Genomic DNA, 10,311 nt, shown 5'->3' on the forward strand with positions numbered 1-10,311 from the left:
GTTAACCGCGTGGACCTCACGTGGCGGCTCGGTTTGTCTCCGAGTTGCCCACCCGCTTGGGATGACCCCCGTGCCGTGTGCCCACGTAACGCGTGGTTGCATAACCGTCCGGGTAATTGCGCCGTGAAATCGCTCCATTTATGGAACGCAAGAGACGGGGCAACCTCTGAGCCACGGGCAACTCTGCACTGACCTGCATGGCAAAGACTCGATAGTTGATTTTTAAAAAAACTGAAAATAGGGGGGGGGGGGGGGGAGAGAAGTACAGTTAGAACAGGGAAGGTACCACGTAGTACAGCGCGGTGTTTGTGAATGTTCGATCAAAATCTATAACAATTGACGAGAAAAGCAAAGTCGCGAGAGCAAAATAGTGCGGGCCGGAAAAGCTGAGGTTCAGACAATAAGCGCACAGAAACGTGCACACAAACCACACACAGCCTCTGTGCGTTATGTCTTAAAAATCATCATCAGCAGCAGCAGCAGCTCTATGAAGAAATGCATTGTGGTCCTCTCAGTCATCATCACCCGTTTCATCCGCATTCAGAGTCATCGTCTTTCTCAGTCAGCATTGGTGACTAAAACGGTGCTGATTAGTCCTCATAGGGACTGTATAACTACCGCTTCGAGTCTCGTCACATTTTGCCGATGGTTTTTTACGCATGAAGCACACAGGCCGAGTGCCTTTCTGTGCACGCTTTTGTATATTTGACGACAGGGTTACCAGATCTCCGAGGGCTTGACGTCTCTCTACAAAGTTGTGGGCGGTGCGGTGGCGCAGTGCTAACACGCCGCGTGCCTCTCGGCTACAAGTGCCTGGGTTTGATTCCCGACTCGGATGCCTTTGTGCGAGTGGAATTTGTATGTTCTCCCCCTGTTCTGCATGGGTTTCCTCCCGGTTCTCTGGTTTCCTCGCGTAGCTAAAAATCAATCCGATGTAACTGTTCTTTGTCAAACACTTCCAAATGCTGAATGGTTACCTGCACATTTCTCAATTGGGATTACACACAGAGAAACCCCCCCCCCCCACACCTGCTTTGACAATGTTGGCTTCACCCGACTGAAAAATAGTCTCGAGACTCGGCGAGGCTTTCCTGGGCAAACAAGCAGAATAAAAATAATAACAATACGACTAAGAATGCCCGGTATAATGTTCTCAACCGGGGTCCGGTCCGTGACTTACAAAGCGACGAATGACTTTGACGGCTGTCTGTGGTGTCTCTCACGCGTCAAATGCCTGCCCCTATCTGTGTATCGCCTACAGAGGAGGTGGAGGAGGAGGACTGCACAAATGCACGCCCGACCTTCTCAAGAAGGCCGCGGTAAGGAGTGAACACGGAACGATCGTCGCACACCGTCAATATTCAGCGGGGGCGGCGATGGCGCAACGCGGGCAATGAATGCGCGTCAACAGAACGCACGAACGCACGCACGTGTCATTAGGAGAACAAAAGATGATGCATGCAAATGTTCGGGGAGAGAGAGAGAGAGAGAAAACACCGAGCAGGCCTGAATTGCGGGGTGATTGCAAACTCTTGAATATGCATCGCTGGGAAATGTTTTCAAGGTGCCCTGCGTTGATATTCGCGCGCGCGTTCATCTAAAATTTTCCGCTCTGTTTCTGATAAACTAAAACTTAAGCTTTTTGTTTTAATATACCACCAACAGGTCAGGCACCACTGACTTTTGCAGCTTTTTTTTTCAGAAGCGACCTGGCCACAAATGATAGGTCAACGAATTGGCTCATAACGTGGAAAACTATAGCAGCCAAATACTCTTAAGCGCATGTTTATAGATGTGGAGGAAAGAAAACCGGAGGACCTGGAAAAAAATCCACGCGACCACGGGGAGAACATGCAAACTCCAAATATACAGCAGCAGGCGTCAGGGTTAGGATCGAACCCACGACCTCCTGCATACCAGGCAAGGGCGTTAACATCTCCTAGCCACCGTGATGATGATGAGAGAGAGACACACACAAACTCCAAATATACAGCAGGCGTCAGGGTTGGGATCCAACTCACGACCTCCTGCATACCAGGCGAGGTCGTTAACATCTCTACACCGCGTCTAAGCTGTGAATATTAGCCGGTGTATCACCGTGACCGCTGCTACTACAACCGTGCTTGTCCATTCTCATCGCGAAGCCACTCAACGTTGCCCAGAGCGATGAGCCCATTGTTCTCCAGCGGTTCACTTTGAGCACTGGCACAGTGGCTATTTCAAACAATGAACTCGTTTTTAATCCAGGATAATGTGTCGCTGCCATTGCGCATTCGCGCTCGCATTATTATAGCGGCAATGCTATCGCAAAGAAAGCCGCGATGTTGCACAGACACAGTCTGCAGTAGTTTCAGTCGGGGGGTGGGGGGGGCGGCGGGTTGCACGTCTTGCTTCGTGTAATCCCAATCGAGTAATTTTTCTAATTTTGAAGAACAAAAAATTGGACTATGACGTCGGCACACAATGGCCTACCATTTCCGAATGACCTCACGGGGCTCCTCTTTAACGTTTGTTGAACTTCTTTCGCACCGTACGTAGCCGACCGTGCTAATTGGAGGTGCGGGGGGAAGGACAACAGACTACCACACAAATCTAAAATGAGTTTTATATCTAGATGATTTAGAAGTGCATAGCACCAGTGGCTTCCAATATCGGAAGGAAGAGCGTTCCAGACGGCCGCAAAAGCACGCGATGCGGTGACCGCCGCCTTTGTTCGATGGCCAGCCAGAATCTGCTTTATGCCCCTCGACGATATCCAGCAAGGTATTGTGATTCGTTTGTTATAAGCAGGGCGGTACTGCCAAATTCGAACCCGCGAGCCTCCGCAACAACGCCACTGAACGTGCTCCAAGCCCGCTCACCACGTTTCCCTCCGCGGGTCTCTCTGCCTTCCTGGTCGCGACGGGGGCCCCTCAATTTGGGGGGTTCAGTCTCTGCCTTGAAAAGGAAGCCGTGGGATGCTGCTCGTGGCTGGGCACCCGCGCGTTCCGCCTCGAGCGTGTGTAGTGTAGTGGGGAGCGGTGGTGCAGCGGTTAGCGCGCTGCGTTACAAACCTCGGCCAGCCGGGGTTCGATTCCCGCTCACGGTCCACATCAGTGACGAATTATATTGAATCGGTTCTGGGCCTCCCCTAGGTGGACTCGGCCTCAAGTGAGTACCTGGTGCGGTGTGTGAACATCGCCACTGGGGAGACAAAGGCGTTCGGGCGTGGTCTTGGCCAGCCCACCCTCTCGTGTGCCGTGCCGGCCTTCATAGGTGCTGCTCGCTTACAACACCTGTCCCAGTCGCCTGATTAATGCTCCATGCGGGATCTTTGGCTCCGAAGCACGTTGCGTGCATTAGCCTGAGAGAGAGAGGGCACTGCGTGTGGATATGCCAGCGGTTATTCTTCCCTGAGGGTCTACGTTGAGGTGTCAAAAACAACAAAAGACACCCGTGGGCAGATCCAGTGGCAACGCATAATTGGGGAGTTGTGTAGCGCATCGCGCACGGGGTACTGGCCAAAGGCGCAGCCCTGCAATTGCTTGCTCACGTCACTGCTGGCGGAAAGGGGACCTCCGCTTCGAAGGAGCTCTAGAGAGAGAGGGGGGCTGTGTTTGTTCTACCAGCTGTGCGTATTTGGTAGAGGTGGGCATACCCACGCGTTATCACATCACCACACGCTAACCTGCGCGTCGACTATGGCGGTGAAGCCATTTATACCGGAGGCGATTTGAGAAACTTGCCGTTGTGTCGACTGCCACGCTTGAATGTGGAGTCGAACTGTGGACGAACAACCCCTTAGGTTCGCGAAATGGGTTGTGGCATCGCAGGACCGTGGTGGGTCACGAAGGCGTGCGAAGACCTTAGTCCAGCATTGCGAAGACTTTATAAATCATCTATTTTAAAGAAAAACAACTGTTGTGATTTTAGTTTTAATTTCGATTTAAAGCTTACGTGACTGCAGGGATTCATCTTCTTGGTTCTTTCGGTAAAGTCACGTAGAAGGGAAATAATTCATTCTGACGCTGTCTTTCCGACAGCCCTGTTCTTCACCTGAGGACGGCTGCTTGCGTTGTGGCCGAAACGTCGTGAGAATTGTATTTTAATATGTTTTATTTTATATATTTTATTACTTCCCTTCTACGTGACTTTACCGAAAGAACCCAGAAGATGTTGTGATTTTTTATTACGTATATACAAGTTCCCCAAAAACATGCATCTTGTTTTTACATTGTTCAGAAGCAGCTGATGTAATAATGAAGCATACATTTCCTTGCTCATGCCTCCACAGGTACTTGCAGATGAGTGCGTGAAGTTGTCGTCCTTGTTGGAAAACATTATGAGTAAGGTATGGAATCGTTGGCTGTGCTGTTTTGCAAGACGTGGTTTGGCTTGCTCCGCACAGATTCGTGAAGCATTTAAAAGCTCCGATTAGCGCGGTTGGCTAACGTGCGGTGCGAAAGATGTTCAACATGCATACTCTACTGGTCCGGGACAATTCAACACCGGAGCGTGCAATGCATCCAGATTAAGATCAGCTGATCCATGCTCTACCACTTACCACAATAAAACTCTCACCTCATCATTATTTAGATTTAAAGCTTTCGTGATTGCAGGGATTCATATTCTTGGTTCTTTCGGTAAAGTCAAGCAATCATCATCAGGTCTGATGATGATTGCTTGTGTTGCTGTCGAAACGTCGTGAGAATTTGTATTGTTTTATATTTATATTATTTTATTATTTCCCTTCTACGTGACTTTACCGAAAGAACCAAGAATACTCATCATTATTATTACACGTGTCTACCCAGGACAGGCTTTTGCTGCTCAACTCCTTTCAACAGGGTCCTGCTAAGTTCCCACAATTAAGTAATTTTACAAGTCGCTTTTGGACCACGACGCTGGCAAATTTGGACCACCACGTATAAAGTTTTCTGTTAAGAGTATTAACCAGGGCGGCCTGCCGGAATTCGACCGCGAGCCTCTGCAGCAACCGCCTCCCACGCTACCGCTGGGCCATGCACCGCCTCCTTTAAATTAGCACGCCCTGGTTACAGTGCCGGATTATCCTAAGACTTTCAAGGGCCCTTGCGCTAAATGCTTTCAAGCTATCATTTCCGTGTCAGTGATTCTGCACTTGCTCTATTACTAAAGTACTATACCGCCTTCAACTTTTATGAACGACTTAGGTGTTTAAGGTTAGCGATTTGTCATATCTGGTTGTATAGCAAATGGAAAAATACAATTACTTTACTACGCAAGTAAAAAAAGATCCCCCGTATAGCCTCAGCAGACTGTTGGGGCAAGTGCTGTTAGCGAGCACCTGATGAAGGCCAGAACGGCACAACGAGGGTGTGGGCAGGTGGCCAGCACCACGCCCTGCCGCCTCTGTCTCCCCAGCTGCACTACGCACCGCACCAGGTACTTATTTGAGGCTGAGTCGACCTAGGGGAGGCCCATGACCGGTTCAGATAATCGTCGCTGCGTGTTGGCCGTGAGCGAGAATCGAACTCGGGTCGTCGAGTTCGTAGCGCAGCGTAGCGCTAACTGCTACACTACCGCTCCCCATTCGCACCACACACACTCCACACACACCCCACACACACACACCACAGCACACGCACGCCACACACTGCACACACGCACGCCACACGCACCACACACACGCACCACACAGACACGCACCGGGAGGTAGGCCTCGGCAAGGTAGGGTAATTTACCCTTTTTACCGGGTAAAAGGGTAAAGGGTAAAGGTGTCGACATGCCAAGGGGTAAGGTAAAGAGTAGGTTAAAGGTAGCACGGAAGAATTACCCTGTAGGGTAAAGGTAGCGCGAAGTATTACCCGGTAAATACGGTACCTAGTTTACCACTAAAAGCTCCGTGGCGCAGTCCGTGGCCTCCATTTAATAAGTAATATAGAAAAAAACTTTTTAAAAAACACGCTTTTATTAAATGTACTAGTAATGGCAGAACTCTACGACTCCAGGAAGTGGCCCCGAAGCTTGCCATAACGTATGGGACCGTGGCCAATTACAGCCAATGTTAGTTGAGCGTGGACAATTAGACCCAAGCCGAAACATAACATATAAAAATTAATATTTAAAAATATATATATTTTATGACAGAATATAGTGTTGTCATCAGTATGACATAAGTATACCAAGTTTGCAGTCGATACCACATTAGGAAGTGGGTTAAAATTGTGTTACAAGATTTGAGGATACAACGACAACAACAATGACAACAACGACAACAAGCGTGTAAAATTGGAATCATCGAGAGTATTCTATATGAATAAAGCGCTCTACCTAGCATTTACCGTTATAAACCTTGTTCATGTGTAGTTCCCTAGTAATTACCCTGTAATCGGGTAATTTGTATGGGGTAAGGGTAAAAAGTAGGGTAAAAGGTAGGCTCGTTGTTTTTTACCTTTTACCTTACCTGCTAAAGGGTAAAAGGTAGGGTAGAGTGATTGTATTCTGGTAAGGTAAAAGGTAGGGTAAAGATAGGCTCGTTGTTTTTACCTTTTGCCTTACCTTGCCGAGGCCTACCGGGAGGGACAGCGATAACTCAACGGACGAGGTCATCGCGTCGTGGAACCCCACGCTGACCTCTCTCTCTGTCCACAAATCGGAATCTGTGCGGATCGGCCACTGGGGTGCCGACGGGGCCTGGGACGGTCTCAGCTGGCGCGCGGCGAGGGGCAGCCGAGGCTGGGCATGGAGCAGGCGAGGCTGGGCATGGAGCAGGCGAGGCTGTGCGTGACGGCCGTGCGAGACGCAAGCACTGTCCCCGTTCAGGAGGCAACTGCAAAGGTAACTCTGGTGGTGGTGGTAGGCTGGTGGGGTGTGGTGGTGGGGGATTGTGGAGGGTGCTGGAGAGAGGAGCCGAGCCGAGGCGAGCGCTCCGTCCAGGTTCACGTGAGGACACCGATTTGTGAAGTGTGCTGTGGAAGCCAGCAATCCGGCTGTGTGGGGGTTTGTGTTTATGCTCTACGGGTGCAATAGAATGGGGGACACATTTTGACGATTGATATTATCGTCGTCGTGATGGTGGTTACCGCGTATTGATTCTAAATGTGGAGGGGAAAACCAGAGGATCCGGAGAAAAATCCACGCGGCCACGGGGTCTCCAAATTTCGAGGCATGCAGGCCAGGATCGAACCCATGCGCTCCTGTATACCATGCGAGATAGTTAACATCTCACCACCGTGGCGCCCTATATAAACATGGACAAGCGTGAACTATTTGATAAAGCATATTTTTATCATATGTAAAGTCAACATAACACGAAAATACCATATTCTTTTACAAATACGTAAACATACGGTATTTTATGTATGTGCAACATCAATTGCCGATGAACGGACTTGCCGCATTTGCGCTACTTGCGCGGCGTTTTCGCGGCCGCCCTTTCTCGTTGGACCGCGCGCCGTTTCGTCGTGGCGTCCGACGTTTCGGGAAAGAGAGCTCCGTTCGTGCCGCGAGCGAATCGTTGGGCGCACGCGAGCGCGGTGCAAACCCCCCGCCCGCCCCGGGATACAACTTCCCGTGAGGTGCCTCCGTGTCTCGTTTCAGGTAGCGGCCGTGATGCAGGCGGCGGAGGACTTGCTGGCAACGCTCCTGCCCACCGTGCAGCTCGCTCGGATGTTGAAGGAGTAGGTAAACAACAACAACAACAACAGCAGCAGCAGCAGCGGCAGATAAACAACACTCCAAATGCAGCCTCCCTCGCTACAGAGCGGCACGTGGTTCCTGCCGGTCGCGCGCATCGCTCGACACGAGGTTCCGTCGCCAATTTTGATCATTTCCCGAGCAGCTGCTGTGCATGATTGCAACGTGTTTGATGACGCTGTTCATGATTTAAAACGAATACCTTTAATCCGAACGGATGATGTTCAGTTTTCAAAAAAAGCAGTCCCAAACTACTCTCACTCAACTCTTTGTGTCCGAGCAACAGATGTTTCAAATTGTCGCAAAATTTTACGGAATGTTATGATGCAGAATGTTAAGTTACGAAATTACATATTTACGGGGGGGGGGGGAAGCCAACGAAACGTATTTATTTCAACGCCACCAAGGCTTTTAACGACACGTATTACACCCTCAGCAGTACAAGCATGATCGTCAATTACCCCGTTTGAAACAATCGTATTATATAAACACAAAACAAACGTCATGGATGTAATTACAGATTGGAGCGTAGCAGCGTTCAGATTCACCTGGGCCCCATGGAGACGGCGGAGGCAACCTCCCATTGCTGCCCGAGCGACGTCAGCAAACACACGGACGCAAGTGTTCATCATCCAGACCTCTCGCTCGAAGCACCATCATCATCACCGTATAATTGCAATTCCACTGGCAGCGTGACGAATGTGTGCGGCCGCGGTGCGTGCTTCTCCTAAGCTTTGCATTTGTGAACAAGGCCTTAATGATTTAAAGCTTTCGTGACTGCAGGGATTCATCTTATTGGTTCTTTCGGTCGCTCCAAGCCGAGGGCGTGTCATTCAGACTGTCTTCTCGACAGACCTGTTCTCCACCTGAGGACGGATGCTTGCGTTGTGGCCGAAACGTCGTGAGAATTATTTTATTGGTTTATTTTTTTTATTTTATTATTTCCATTCTACGTGACTTTACCGAAAGAACTAAGAAGGCTTTAATGGTTCAGTGCAGATTTCCACAATCCCGCTTGTGACTTATCCCCCCCGTGTTTACCATGATACTGAGTTCTTCCCCCCCCCTCCTCTACCACATGGATCTCATTTTATGCGTCGTCTCCGTTGTGTTCCGACCATTTTCTGTTGATGTGCTTCACTCTCCAGCTTATTGAGATGCAATTTGCATGAATGATGCCATATGAGATAAAGCTATTATTATTATCGTAATAAAGGCATGGGGGGTCCTAAAGTACCTATGAAAAATGATCGGCAGTCCATGTATTATCCACAAACGAAACCGCCAGAAATAAATTGGAAAAAATGTTTTTATTGTAATTACATTTAGATCTCTGCTGTACAGTAGTCAAAAATACCCGAATGCAGATTTGAGCTAATACAAAAGGTCACAGCTATTAATAGATATTTAATCGCATTGGTTTTTTTATTCATCAACATTTAAGCAGCTGCTTCCAACATATTAAAGCCACAAAAACACCTATTACGCTTACAACAAACCCACAAGTAAACGTATATGCCTCTGATATAATCTCTGGAATATAAGTTGAGCTTTCCCAAGATCACGATACTTATCTGTTTACAGACAATTGCACTTTCTTCCCCTAACCCCGCACGACCAAAAAAAATAAGCTTTGGCATTGATTGGCAAGCTGTAATTAAAATTCCACAGGGCCTGCCAATCTTACTGCATCCCATTTGCGCAATTTATTCAGTGCCATTGATCACGAAGCCCGCCACTCACACCGACTTAGAATTTCTAACACTTAAGCATCACACACACTTAACACTGGCTTTAGTAAAAAAAAAAAACATAAAAAAATATCTACTCTTTATAACGCTTCTAAAACAGATTTTCTCGTTTTAAAAATAGTGTGATTAGGTCACGCTGAAACGCGATGTACATAAATGTATCTCTGGGGTGGTCGAGAGAAAAGTTCAAACCAAACCACTTTGCTTAACATTGGCAGGGATGCATTTGGCAGATACATTCATTATTTATCCACGCGACATCAATAAAATATACAGATGAATAGCAGCAACTTAAGAATGCAATAAATATCAATATTAAAGAAATAATTGCTAAACGACCACAGCCTCTCTAAGCGAGTTTTAAAAATCAATTTGTACACAGGCCTTAAAATCATTGCCATTAGTCTTTCCATCATTCATCGGCCTACTATAGCAAGCGACTCAATAAGTTAAAGATTTACTACATGCCTTTGTCATTCATGGCGTTTGCATGTTGTACCTCACAATGACATCGACTTCACAGTGATAACGCCAGGCGATCAGATAACAAAAAATGGCTCTACGCTCACCGCTGGGTTCAATCACTGTTAGGATGTAACCCGCACCCCCCACAGGGTGCAACCCAATGATTAGGACACACCTCTCAAGCCGCAGTCTCAGTCACCAATAACATCGCACCGGAGGCATCAACAGGATTATTGGACAGTGCACTCGCTCGCGTACGTTGCAACGCCTTACATCCCCCGACGATATTTACACCACCGGGGCTCCAAAAACAACCGCAATTACACAAACTCAACCTCACCACCCCTCCCCCCCCCCTCCCCGTTTGTCTCGACCCGACTTGCAGGACACGCGGTAAACAATTTCAATCAAGCCGTTCTCATTCATTCAAGTAAATTGC

The 10,311-nt window shown here is 48.3% G+C and overlaps 1 long non-coding RNA gene across 1 annotated transcript; it reads left to right on the forward strand.

Moving 5' to 3' along the window:
• The first annotated feature begins 1,252 nt into the window (after positions 1–1,252).
• LOC144932291 (uncharacterized) lies at positions 1,253–8,359 on the forward strand. Its single transcript, XR_013636898.1, has 5 exons — positions 1,253–1,319; positions 4,274–4,330; positions 6,670–6,798; positions 7,561–7,644; positions 8,177–8,359. It is a non-coding gene; the product is annotated as an uncharacterized LOC144932291 (long non-coding RNA).
• The last annotated feature ends 1,952 nt before the right edge of the window (positions 8,360–10,311 follow it).

The sequence above is a fragment of the Lampetra fluviatilis genome, chromosome 1 (assembly GCF_964198595.1).
Source record: "Lampetra fluviatilis chromosome 1, kcLamFluv1.1, whole genome shotgun sequence".
Classification (NCBI taxonomy): Eukaryota; Metazoa; Chordata; class Hyperoartia; order Petromyzontiformes; family Petromyzontidae; genus Lampetra; species Lampetra fluviatilis.